The following is a 14,189-nucleotide window of genomic DNA, read 5'->3' as shown; positions in this document are numbered from 1 at the left end:
TTAGATGAGCTGAACAATATGATAGAATTGGTAACTATAATGACATTCATTTCTGCGATGCGATTAATGGTCACTTTTAATGGTTTAATAAGCCACAATGAGCTCTTTCATGATGAAGGCGGCTTAATTGTTATTGTATCTCGTAATAAGCTCTTGATATACTCAAAAGACATTCACAGGTTTCACATTCAAAGGGCTCTAAACGATCCCAACAAAGGCGTTAGGGTCTTCAAAATGATGTCTTGCAAAAATATGTATTTATTAACCACAACGTTTCGTCTTGCACTAGCCGTGTGACACGCCAACGTGCCCTTACGTATCATGTAATCCCATTGAAAGGTCACGTGTTACATATGTGAAACGCACACTTGAGCACAATAAACTGACAATTTAATATAGCGTAAAAAATTCCGACTTGACGTACGCACATTTCCTTGTGGCAATATTGCAGTATTGCAGGTAGGCATATTCGAAACTTTTACAGCGTCAACATCATTTGTTTTAGAGCTTAGATTGGGCCCAAAAAACCATAACCAAAGCCCCTGCACGTTGTGTCTGAGCCCGGCCCGACCGACATATTAACTGTAATTATGAGCCTGAGCCCAATTTAAACCCGACAATGTTTTAATAGTGCGCCGTGACGTTCTCAACTACAATTCAGAGTTATTTAAACTACAGAAATCTGTTCAGAATTATCTTAATTAACTAATGCAACAAGGACGAAGCATGTATACTGCGCTGTTTGTTTATTCAGAATGGAAACGTTAAAAAAACATGCAACAATGATGCATACAGAAAATGAACAAAGAATGAACTGTGGATGTCGTATAGGAGAAGGCATACTAGGCTACTCTAAAATAATTTAACAAGGTTTTAGAATATATTCTAAACAAAATATGTTGGCCTATTTTGATATTTTAAAATGTATGGCTATTCCGATGCATTAACGCATGTAAATGTTACAGAACATGTGCTTTATTGAATGAAAGTAAAAAGGATCTAATTAAATTTTTAAAACGACGTGAAAGGAACTAAATTGTAAAGCATCGATGTACAATAAGGGACATGCGACATTTAAGAGTGATGGGTATTTCAAAAATTAATATAAATTATTACCATGTTAAACATCTGTAAATCCAAATGAACCCATAAGGAATATATTCAGACAGTTTAAGATACAATCTTTGAATTTTAAAGTCGAAAATATCTTATTTTTTACACCAGGGCAAACTGAAACAAAACTTTAAAGACACAAATATTATGTTTACGTGTAAAAACTATATTTAAAGGCACACCATGAAACTTTTTGGCCACTAGGAGGTGCTAGACATGTATTTTTCACGCCTAGCGCCCCTAGAGGCCACAAGCGCCGCAGCACTGTCGCAAAGAAAAGGAACTGGCCAACCTTAAAACTAAACTAAAAACTAAACCTTTAAAACGCTAAAAGATCAACATTTTAAGACAACAGGGAGAAACGCAGTCATGTTACAACTTTCTGATGAGGAACTCGTCGTGGCAGAAGCCATTTCTCAATCTGAAGGTTGCAGCCTCCGGATGTCGTATTTCTAAGCTGCATATGTCATCAAGACTCTCTTATTTCACAATATTAACGATTATAAAGTTGACTATTATACTGAGTTAATCGTAAATTGTTGCAGTATGCTTATGACTTGCGAATGTAATGCTCAGTTTACCTTAATAAACCAGGCTTGATGACGTATTCCATATTTGACCTCCGGAGGCTGCAGCCTTCCAATTGAAAAACGACCAGAAATATTTCCTTGCCTTTTTCCAAACAAATATTGTTGCATCGTCTCTCTCTCCCTCGCCACCAGGATTTTCCGCAATGGCGCTTGTTTTTTCTCTCTTTTGTGTGAAAATTGTCACTCCAAATCCAAGTAAACCGATGTGATCCAAGCAGACCTAAAGTCTGCTGCTTTGTAATACGTCACGCGAGTGACAGCGGAACGCAGCAAATGAGGAAGAGAGAAACGCTCGGATCTGATTGGTGAATGAAAGGGTTTGGTTTTACACTGTGAGCAAGTTTGACTGCTGTAGCATCCTGGATTGTAATGTAAATACCATAGACACAGTAAAAGAAAGGTAAATACGTGAACACAGCATCTGAATACAGCGAACTAGTATAAGCAAGATAATTGTCGTCATTTATAAAGAAGATCGCATTTATGTATGAATCAAGATCGTGAGATTATATTAAAAAATTGCCTTAAAGGGGAATCGAACCCGGGTTGCCCGTGTTATAGGTCCGTTACACTAAAACTGTGCTACGGAGTCACATGCTATAAGTTGCTCTCTACACTCGTTAAGTAGCCTCCAGCAAAATTCACGTTAAAAACAAATTGTGTGGAGGAAGTGACGTATGCCGTAAAGCAATCGAATTTTGTAGTTTTTTTTGGTGTTCTGGTTACTACCAGAAACCCTAAGTTTTAAAATACAAGTAAAAGTGATACAGACCCCGTCAGGCTATGGTAGACATGTCATTCAACCTATTTAAAGTCGATGTACCACCACAAGGGTCTTGAAAATTTATTATGAAGGTTGAAAAATTACATGGTGTCACTTTAAATGAAACCTGTGAATTAAAAGGTCCACTAATAATCGTCTTAACTCGAGTGATGTCAATAAAGTTTCCATGTTGGAATTTAATAATATTAAAAACTTAAACAAACAACAACAAATATGTTTTCTTACCACTCGCCATTGTAGCAGTCAGAGAATGTGGCCTTTGATAATTTCATATTTATATGCTAATAAATTAAATTAGGGGCGTTTACAAGGTGAAGTTCTAAGAGCATTCGGCTGCGCACAATTTTAAGATCATTTGTGATTTATAAACTGCGCATCTGGAAAAGAGGCGTACGCACGGTTTTTTGTGCATACGCTCCTTTTCTCTGAATCACACGTACGATCATTTTAGAAATTGTCTTAGATGAAATGTAGGATAGTTCCTACGTCGCACTTTTATAAATGAGGCCCCAGGTGTGTTCACATACGTGGACGTAGGGCTGGGCGATATGGCAAAAATGTGATCTCGAAATAAAATATCCATAACGAAAACGATTTCCGATGTTTCGATAGGTTGTTAATGCTTCCAGCTTAAAAACAGTACGCCAACAATGACTGAAGCCACAAAAATTTGAGGGTTCATTAAATTACACTTTAAAGTTGTATAGTTTATTAAAAAAAAAGATTACACATTTTTTAAATGTAAACATAATACTATTGTAAACATAATTTGTAAAAATTACAGTTTTTCCCACCAGAAGACTAACTGTCAACAGCGTCTGGATTTAAGAGGTATTTTAAATGTGCAAAACGTAAACATGAAAAATTTACAACAACTAGTAACTAGTCCACACAATTTGTAAAACTTTTAGTTTTTTGACAGAAACTGTCAGGACTCTGCCTTGAAGTCTTGTTATATTTGTGTTTTGTCATGGTGGCAGAGTTCTGGCAGTCCCTGGCCTTGTGTGGAGGTTCATGCCTTGTTTTTGTGTTTGGCATGTACCTCCGGTGTCTTGTAATTTGTCCCCGCTCCCTCGTCCTCCTGCTTATTGTTAATTATCACTTATTCCCATCACCTGTTCCCGCTTGTTATCTTGTTTGCTTTCTTCTATTTAATGTCAGTGTATCTTTAGTTCTGTGCAGGTTCATTGTGTTCTGTTGCTGTGTTTCATGTTCCAGTTTAGTCTGGCGATCTAGTCCAAGTTTAGTGTTTAATGTGTTCATGTCGTGTACCCCCTCGTGGGTTTTGTTTTTGTGTAAAAATAAAGTGTTTTCTGTTTTTCCCCGACATCGTCTGCATTTGGGTTCATCCGTCCTGCTAACCCTCACAGATGAACCTGCCAATACTGAACCCAGCGACGGTGTCGGGGACCGTCGCATCACCTCCAGTGGGGCTTCTACTACCTCTTGTGGTATGCCCAGTACCGGACTGGCTGACCAGGAGGAGTCGTGACTGGATATTTTCCGAGCTGTGGAGGGCCGCAGTTGACTCTGATCCGGATCTGGAAGAGCTGGCGGTCTCGTTTGGTCCGATCATCGGCTTGGCCGCGGTAATGTTCACATCTGCTCACGAGATGGCCCAGCCTACGCAGCCCGCGCAGTCGACCCAGCCCGCACAGTCGGCGCAGCCCGCGCAGTCGACCCAGCCCGCGCAGTCGACCCAGCCCGCGCAGTCCGCGCAGCCAGAGCCGGAGCCCGCGCAGCCAGAGCCGGAGCCCGCGCAGTCCGCGCAGCCAGAGCCGGAGCCCGCGCAGTCCGCGCAGCCAGAGCCGGAGCCCGCGCAGTCCGCGCAGCCAGAGCCGGAGCCCGCGCAGTCCGCGCAGCCAGAGCCGGAGCCCGCGCAGTCCGCGCAGCCAGAGCCGGAGCCCGCGCAGTCCGCGCAGCCGCAGACTGAGCTCGCGCATTCCGCGCAGCCATTGCCGGTGCCGGCGACAGAGCCCGTGCCGCCGACCCGTCCCACGCAGTCCCAGCTGCGTCCTCGCCCCAAACCCCCGTGGACTGTCCTGTTTTAGTATCCTGTGGACTTATGTGTGTTTGATAAGTTTTGTTTTGCACCTTTTGTTATTTTATAGTCTGATGTGTTCATAGTCTTGTCATGTGTATTATCTGTCATGTTCTTGTCTTGTGTGTTCCCTTTTTGGACGCCAGGTGGCGTCCTTTGAGAGAGGGCTACTGTCAGGACTCTGCCTTGAAGTCTTGTTATATTTGTGTTTTGTCATGGTGGCAGAGTTCTGGCAGTCCCTGGCCTTGTGTGGAGGTTCATGCCTTGTTTTTGTGTTTGGCATGTACCTCCGGTGTCTTGTAATTTGTCCCCGCTCCCTCGTCCTCCTGCTTATTGTTAATTATCACTTATTCCCATCACCTGTTCCCGCTTGTTATTTTGTTTGCTTTCTTCTATTTAATGTCAGTGTATCTTTAGTTCTGTGCAGGTTCATTGTGTTCTGTTGCTGTGTTTCATGTTCCAGTTTAGTCTGGCGATCTAGTCCAAGTTTAGTGTTTAATGTGTTCATGTCGTGTACCCCCTCGTGGGTTTTGTTTTTGTGTAAAAATAAAGTGTTTTCTGTTTTTCCCCGACATCGTCTGCATTTGGGTTCATCCGTCCTGCTAACCCTCACAGAAACACTAGTCTGTCCACTGTGTCTGGCTTTAAGAGGTAGATTACATTTGCAAAACGTAAACAAAAATATTAAACTTCTAGCTAGTGCACACAATTTGTAAAACAGTTACAGGTTTTTTGCCAGAAACACTAGTCTGTCCACTGTGTCTGGCTTTAAAGCTGCCCTGTGGCAGGACACTATATTACCACCTGTGCTAAATGCACGCTCTGAGGGTGAGCTGGTGGCAGGAATACACAGGTAACGTTTTGCCAGGAGGCTCACTCTGGGGTATATTGCTGAATTAATCTTCCACCATTCCAGGGGGTTGGTCTCGCTGTCTGCATCAGGAGCTTGCAGGTAGCCATTTAGTTCAGCTTCAATAGCCTGCTGTTCTGTGAGATCAGATGCTGCAGTAGACTTGGTGTAGGACTTCTTGAAAAAGCGGCCTAGTGTCATCTTCTGCAATTTGGCTGGTGTAGCAGCAGCACCATCACCTTTGCCTCCTCCCAGTGCAATGGATGGGAATGCAGGAGCAGCTTGCGATGTGCTCTGACATTCATCCAGCATCTGAGCAACAGCTCTGGATTTCACAGCCTCAACCTTGTCATCTTTGATGTAGCGGTTCTTAAAACAAGGATCAACAAGAGATGCTATGCTCAGAAGATCATCAGTGGCAGCGTTGTCATATTTTTCATTCAGGTAGCCGAGGACAGAAGCCTTGATGGTCTTGGTGAGCTCCGAGTCATCAGCTACAGGTTTCTAGACCTCCTCACTGAAAAAATGCAGTACAGGTTTCAGGTACGACACACTCACATATTTTTCACCAGAAAGGGCATCAGTGAAATCAGCAAGTGGGTTTAGAGTCTTGCACACAGACTCCAGAACGTCGATGTCCTGCCATGAGGGAGCCAAGTGCCTTGTTTTTTTCTCAGCCGATAAAACTTTTGCAATCACCTTCTCCTGCTCTAGCACTCGTGCTATCAAAACGGAATGAATTATGAGAAATTATCACATATTATTGTGGAATAGATGCATTACTTACCTTTTAAAACATTAACGGCATTTAACATACTTAATATATGGATATTTATCACAGGGCTACACGACCATTTATTTATTTGTCACTGCCTTTACAGAACACAACTACACGCAAGTTGGTGTTTGTAAGGACAGTGTGAATACGACAGCATTTTCTAAATTATGCAGTCAAACGTGAAAGCTTTAAATGCTGTGAAATGAATTAAGATATTTTAATAAATCATATGCTGCTTAGCACTGAAAACTTTACATTTTTTAGATGGTTAACTTACCAATGGCTAGATGTAGCCGGTGACCAAAACATTGCAGACGAGTCCAGTTTTTAAGCGAGACCGCCTTGACGATGTTTGCACCGTTGTCTGTTGTGATGCACACCTGGCGGTCCTCGCTAAGGCCCCAAGGAGTGCATCCTCCAGACCCGCAGAAAGTATTTCCGCAGTATGGTCATCCAGAAAATATGCTGTTTGCAAGCATCTTGATTGCAGACACCATTCCTCGTCAATGTAATGAATAGTGAGGCTCATGTATGGCTCGGATGTTCTGCTCGACCATAGGTCGGGGGTGGTGGCAAAATATTTCACGTTCCTTAGATTATTTTCAATTTTTTTGCAGCACTCGTGGTATAGCCGAGGCAGTGCGGTCTTTCGCTAAAAAGTAAGAAACGTCCCTGGTTATATCCTTGTTCCTTTTGGAACTCTTCTCATAGGGGGTAATAGCCACGAAGGACGACACGATCGATTTTTGCTTCGGTACAGCCCTGCTGCTAGCCCTGCTTGTTGGCGGAGTAGCATCTGCCCGCATTTTCATGCTCTCGGCGTGGTCGTTTGGGTGATACTTCTTTAGGTGATGGAATAGGTTGGTTGTGTTGCCAGTCTTGGTTTTTACAAACTGACGACATATTTTACAGATCGTTTTAATCTGAGCCTCGTCACTTTTCAGATAACCAAACCACTTCCATTACGGAATTCGTGCTACCTTTTTTGTCGACAATTTCGGCATTTCTTGATGTTAACCCGAGGTTAGTTTCACTTTTGTCGCTACTTCCACTCATTTTTGTGGTCTTTTGTCGTCGTCTCGACTTGTTCCCTTGCAAAGTGCGGTAGGACTGTGTACTGACGTGCACGCTGCTGTAGCATATTTCTGTTGTGTGATTGGCTCTTGGATCAATCCATATCGAGTGAAAATGTCCGGAGCTTATAATCGTTATCGATTTGAATTTCATTGATATTGTGATATCGTTTATCGGCCCAGCCCTATGTGGACATCAAATTTTTTGTTGTTTGCACCATAATACTTAATTCTGTGAAACTGGAACCTGTTCCACTGCGCAAAGTGACGTCGGAATGACGTCTTTTTCATGAAATTTTTGGACGTCCGAATCCGGTCCATAAAAGGGGTTGTTTTGTAACGCCAGGCGACGTCTTTTTTCGACGTCTTCTGCACGTCTAAAGGTTGACATCCGTTGGACCTCCGTGTAAGGAAAAGAGACATGAAAAAAGCAAAACGAGATGATTGTCTCTGCACTTCACCCATCCATTGCAACACCGTAACACTTCAGTCATTTCCTGCCAGCCATGGGATTCGATCTACCAATCTCTGGGTTACAAGCAAGTTTTGAATATTTTCATGTTAAATTGTTAGTATTGTCATATACTTTTAATATAACGAACTACACATTTAATTACAGATTTTTAATTGTACATTTAGATGAATTTGTATATAATTCAAGAAAGCAGAAAAAACAGTACTGTATAAATAATATAGACTATGCGTGAGTATTAATCATGTTGGTACAATAATGCTGATATTGGTAAATAAACACATTTTTATAGGCCTAATCATGTAATATAAACATAGGCCTGTCATAGACGTCCAAATGACATCCAAAGAATTACCCAGTTCAAACGTCAAATGTTGCCCGTAAATTTGACGTCCAAAAAATTACCCAGTTCAAACGTCAAATGTTGCCCGTAAATATGACGTCCAAGTAGGGTCATGGTTGGACGTCCAAATAGTGGACCTAGTTTGGACGTCGAATAGATGTCCAGAATTGGTCATGGACCAACAGACCCAATATAGACATGATCTGCACGTCTATCCGACGTCCTGTGCTTAGTGGGGATGTACACAAACGTGGACAATTACACTGCTTCATGTTCAAAGAAAAATATTTGGTTATTATAATTATTGGTTCTTCCTAACCCCAAATAGCTGGAAGAAATCTGGGGTTTTTAAAGCAAAAACCACGGGAACACATTGTATTACATCAAACACACAAATTAATGTTGTTTTTAGCAACGTACAAGGGGCTGTTTAAGTAATTTTACATTAAAGGCTCAACCCTGAGACGGCGGTTTGGTAACGCTACAGTTGCAAAAATCACCCTACAAGTCGCCCTAACAGCGCTGAATGTGACCCGACCTTTATATTTAACCCAGCTTGTGTGAATGAGAAAACAACGATGACTTATGTTATCCAGAGAAGAGAGTGAAAAGCTGCCGTATGTAATTGAACAGGAGATGTTATGGTGTCTCCCGCCGCAGAGGCAAATTTCATTTCTCGCTCTAAATGTGATTACAGGGTGTCAGTGAGCTGAAGAAAAGCCTCAGCCCTTGTCTCTCACCCACACAAGATGTCTCCTATTATTCCAGTTACAGATGAGCAGCAGACAGCATTCAAAAAGATGCTAAAAGCCAACCGTATAGTTTTGGCCAGCGGCACTTCATGCAAACAATTATAATGAGATGATGAGAAAAGGGACGATCCCTTTCTCTCAGACAAGATTTTGTACGAATTGTTCAGTTACATGCTAACTTGTTCCCTTAAAGGCAAACTCAAAGCACATTATAGGCAATCAGTGCTCAACACATGTTTTATTTATGTGCCCGTCATCTGAGTTCAGAACCTCAAAGGTGTAAAATGAGAGATTCTCGTAAAAATGACAAGGTACTTTATATGTGAACTGTGCTGTTGGGGATGTGTTTCTTTTACTGCTGTCTGCACTAACAGAACAATAGGGCAACATAGGGAGGGATAGTTCACCGAAAAGTCCAATTTCTGCCATCATTTACTCACCCTCAGGTTCTTCCAAACCTGTATACATTTATTTGTTTTGCCGGACACAAAGATATTTTGAAAAATGTAAACAACCAAACAGATCTGGAGCACCATTCATATGTACCATTTAGGTACAGATATGTACCTTTGAGGTACTAAAATTCACCTTTTATGCACCCTTGTTTTCTGAGAGTGTGTACAACATATAAACTTTAATAAAGGAAAGTGTAACTTGTGTTACAGTAATGTAAACACGAAAGTATAAGTGTCAATGCGCAGTAATGTTATTTTGAAAAAAAAATTATGGGATTATGTGACAACATAGCTATAAAACTAATTTAAAACTAATCTGGATTCATTTAATTCTTAAATAATATCTGAGTGGTTTTCACACTACTGAAAGAATTCTCAGTTAGACAGCAATGATTCTTCAAAGATGCAGCCTTGTGCCATGTGCCGGCCCTTCTGATATCACCCCCTGCTCAGACCAAAGAAAGTCATGCAAAAGAAAGACTCAAAAATGAATGAAAAAGCATAGCGCGATCTCTCAAATCATTACTAAATGATCAGGCAACTTTTAACATGGAGTCCATTTGTTTATCCATTGATATTTAGCATTGAGCTGACTCTGTGAGTAATCCTAAAATATGAAGAATACGATAAATTAATTAGATTAAGACTTGACTTCCATTATTTAAAAAAATCATTATTTTAGTATTCTGTACTCAGTACTTCCCTTTGCCTTAAAGGTCACATTCTTCCTGATTCTATTTTTCAAACTTTAGTTAGCGTGTGATGTTGCTATAATAGCATGAATAATACCTGTAAAATGACTTCACTGCCAGGTGATATATTTTCTTTAACAGAATTCCCCTTTCAAAGCCTACTGCGAACGGCCAGTTTGGACTACAGCCCTCTACTTCCTGCTTTAACCCTAATAAGTCCCTTAGGGTCAATCTTACCCCCAAGCCACTTTTCTTTAGTTTAAAAACATGGTTCCCTTCATCTCAGTGGAATAAGATTTTGTGACTTTTTCAGATTATCTGCAAAGATTCATATAAAAAACTGGCTTGATTCAATCGTTCTAAACAGATGTAAAAAATTACCAAAAGATGCCATTTGGAGGTAAAAATGACCCCAATTGAAATGAATGGGAAATGCAAAAAACACTTTTTTTTCTTTTAATTTTTTAAAAAAAAATCAATGCATCTAGAATAAATCTGAAAATTTCAACACAGAAAAGTAGGCACAAATACAGACAGACACACAAACAGACAGACAGACAGACAGACACACACACACACACACACACACACACACACACACACACACACACACACACACACACACACACACACACACACACACACACACACACATGCATACACTCACAAACAGACACACACACACACACACACACACACACACAAACACAAAAACACACACACACACACACACACACACACAAACACACACAAACACACAAAAACAAAGGTATGACTGCCACAGAGAGCATTTTTTACAGAATTTGGCAAAAAACAGCCACAAAACAAAGATGTAAATTGGTGGGCACTAATGCTCCCTCTCTCTCTCTCGCTCTCTCTCTCTCTCTCTCTCTCTCTCTCTCTCACTCACACACACCCACAAATTTCAAAATGCATCAAAAACTAAAAAAAATCTACTATTTGGAATAGTATTTAATTTTAATGTCCTTTCTAATGTTTATATAAACATAAATTCACAAAATGTATCACTAGTGATGCAAGTAGTGATGTGAGCAGTTGGTCACATCCAGTGAAATGAATGGGTCTCCATGGGCATCTGCTGGTCAAAATTATTTATTTCCTAAACTGTAATTCTCTTATATTTTTTCTAAACACCACATGTATCTATTTTTTGTAATCACTCTTTTATTTTCTGGGGTCATTTTACCCCCAAGGAACTCTAACATATACAGGAAAATAGGGGCTTATGAGGGTTAATGACGTCAGAAGAACAGTTTTTTGATTAAACTCCGCCCACAGGAATACGTCAGTCGCCAGCTAAGCTAATGGCAAGCTAGGCTGCTATCGAATCACAACACACTAAACAAATTACACACTCAAACTCATTACGTATTTTTGAAGGAGGGACTTCATAGAACAAGGAAGACATCAGCCGTTTTTAGGACAGTGAAAACAGCGCTATACAGATAAGTCAATTGTGTGAAAAATACCGTGCTTTTAAGTAACATTATGTATACCTGCTGGGATGAATTTGCAGAGGTGAAAAGTAGGGAAGTATTTTTACTCAATACTCAAGTATCTGCCGTTTATCGGAATGTTTTTCTTTAGCAAACCTTTACTTCACTACATTACAATGCATAAAAAATCCACTACGTTTCTACATTTTTACCCTATATAAAACTTAAGTACATCAAAAATGCAGTACTTTCTTTTTAATACTCAAGTAAAACTGAAGTTACTGAAGTTTACTGAAGTAAAATTATTTAGTTACTTTTTAATTTAATTAGGTATTAAACGAATCTGTGTGTAACGATGTGTATTAAAGGTGGTTCTAAATCATCTCAATCAAGAAGTTTCTTGACTTATAACTATTATTGTCTGGCTAATAAATTACTAGTTGAATGTCACTGAATTACCAGGCTCCGCCCCCACTTACCCACAAAGATCATTATCACCCGAGTACTGATCACCACCAGCTGTCGCCCATCACAATCCACTATAAAAGAACTCTCACCACACACATTTAAACCCCATTCACACAGCACTTTGGTCCCAGAAAGTTTCCATAAAGTTGGCGGAGAGACTTCTGTGAGAACACAGACACGTTCCGTAAATGTGATCTCTGGGATCACTCCTGTAAAGAGGACTTAGCAACATTGGCGTAACATTTACAAGAAAGCCTTCTGTGTGAACAAGAAGCAGAAACAATGCCATAAAGGGCGTGCCGTAGTGAGGACGTACGTGTCATCGCAAAAAGAAGTAAGGGTTCAGCTCTTTGACACAGGGATTTAAACACAGATCAACATTCACGACAAGAAACTGAAGCAGAGATCAGGGAGCTTGTCACTATCCACGCTGAAGCTGAGATCATTCATCAGCGTGACAGAACAGCGCATCACACGCACCTTGTGATCTTGTCAAAAACTAAAATGCACACGCATGGAGCAGGACTTTAAATACGTTGCGTGTCTTTATGGGATCTTTACGGTATGTGTGTAAATGCATGCACAGATTCCAGAAAATCATTGGCAGTATGAATGAACAAAAATCTAACACATTTTCTGTGTATTTTCCGTAATCTCTGTGTGAAAAGGGCTATACACATGGTCTCATTCTCCTAATCCTCAGCCTGAATTCCTTGACCTCTTTGTCTACATCCTTTGTTTCTCTGGAAAGACCTACGAGGAAAATCAAAAGTGTTATACTCTATTCAGTGACTGTCAAGAGTGTGTGTCAACTTACCTGGTTCTCCTCTTTGAAGTCTTCATCCGTATTCCTGAGTAAGATATCTTTTACCTGTTGTTTTAATACAATTACTTGTCGTTTTATCTCTGTCCCAAGTACACACAAAATTCCCTTCGTCAACACTTTGCCGGTCTTACTACTTTCTAGTGCAAACTCCGTTACCAACCACCAATGTTTCCCTGGTCAGGTAACCAATTTGACGTGCATCGGTCAGTTCCAGGAGTGTGAGAGGGGATGGGTCTCAGCTACTTGGATTTAAGTACAACCACCTCAAGTTATCCCTAGCTCAAGCTTCCTGTCAACTACTGCATCCACACAGTTTTTCATGTTTCTCAGGTTAAACTGTATCACTCACCTGTCTCTCCTTCTCTCACAGGGCCTGGTGATAGTTAATAACACTTCAGTAGAAGACTACAGAGGAATCTACACTGTTCGAGTGTACCTGAATTGTTTATGGAGCTTATATTTTATTGTGGTTGTCTCAAATAAATAAACTTCAATGTACTATGGCTTCTCGTTCATGTCACGGTGAAATCCGTGTCATGTTTTGTGTCTGTCCTGATTACCGTCACCTGGACAATTCATTGATTAATTACCGTCCTCATCACACCTGTGCATTGTTAGTCTGTCTGTATTTATACCCCTGTTTGTGCTATACTCACTTGCCGGATCATTGTCGCCATTTGTCTCCATCCTGTCTGTTCCTGTTTATTTATTCTGCCCATTGTTTGATTCCCGTGTTTGTTTTCTATGTTATTTATATTAAATGTTATCCTTTTATGTGAACCCTGCATATGTGTCCTGCTTCCCGTTCCCCGTTCGTGACAGTTCATTTAGATTGCTTTAGCTGGGATATTGGCTCATTTTTCTCTTACGATTTCTGTGGATAGTCAGTTGCCTCGATTTACTTATTAAAAATGGTAAATTCTGTCATGTTTACAAAGGAATTGTCATATAATGAAAATCATAAAAAAAAGATATCCCTGTTCATACGTTTAACATCATTTCAATGTAAAGAATTAAATGTTGAAGACTGCACAGGCTTGTGCATTTGCATTCGTTTAGCACAGCGGTTCCCAAACTTTTTTTCCTGCGCACCCCCTTCTATGTCCCGACCGGGTTGGCGCACCCCCAAACCCCACTTCAAAAAAAAAATAAAGACTCGCCATAAAGACTCATGTTTAATCATGTGCAAATAACCAGGGGCCGGTTGCACCAGCCGGACGTAAAGAAGTCTGACATTGTGAAAAATATTTACGCCTGTTGCACCATCTGAAACTACGACTAGACGCAGCTACGCTCAGCGTAGATGATGTGCGCCCCGGTGTATGCGTTTAATATTTAGATGCCATTCAAGTTTACTATGGTAAGAAACGTACACTTACTGCCGCCAGCTAATAGATGACATATGAGAGCTTTCCTCATGTTTACCAGTGCGCTCTCCCTCAAGATGCGTGCGTCACGTGCAGACCCATCAAACACATTCACAAAAGCCTTTACA

At 40.6% G+C, this 14,189-nt stretch overlaps 1 long non-coding RNA gene across 1 annotated transcript; it reads left to right on the top strand.

The window, feature by feature from the left end:
- Window positions 1-11,981: 11,981 nt before the first annotated feature.
- LOC141351323 (uncharacterized) lies at window positions 11,982-13,204 on the top strand. The gene is made up of 3 exons (XR_012359538.1): window positions 11,982-12,430; window positions 12,572-12,723; window positions 12,876-13,204. It is a non-coding gene; the product is annotated as an uncharacterized lncRNA (long non-coding RNA).
- Window positions 13,205-14,189: the final 985 nt, after the last annotated feature.

The sequence above is a fragment of the Misgurnus anguillicaudatus genome, chromosome 20, assembly GCF_027580225.2.
Source record: "Misgurnus anguillicaudatus chromosome 20, ASM2758022v2, whole genome shotgun sequence".
Lineage (NCBI taxonomy): Eukaryota > Metazoa > Chordata > Actinopteri > Cypriniformes > Cobitidae > Misgurnus > Misgurnus anguillicaudatus.
This window is presented reverse-complemented; position numbering and strand designations above follow the sequence as displayed.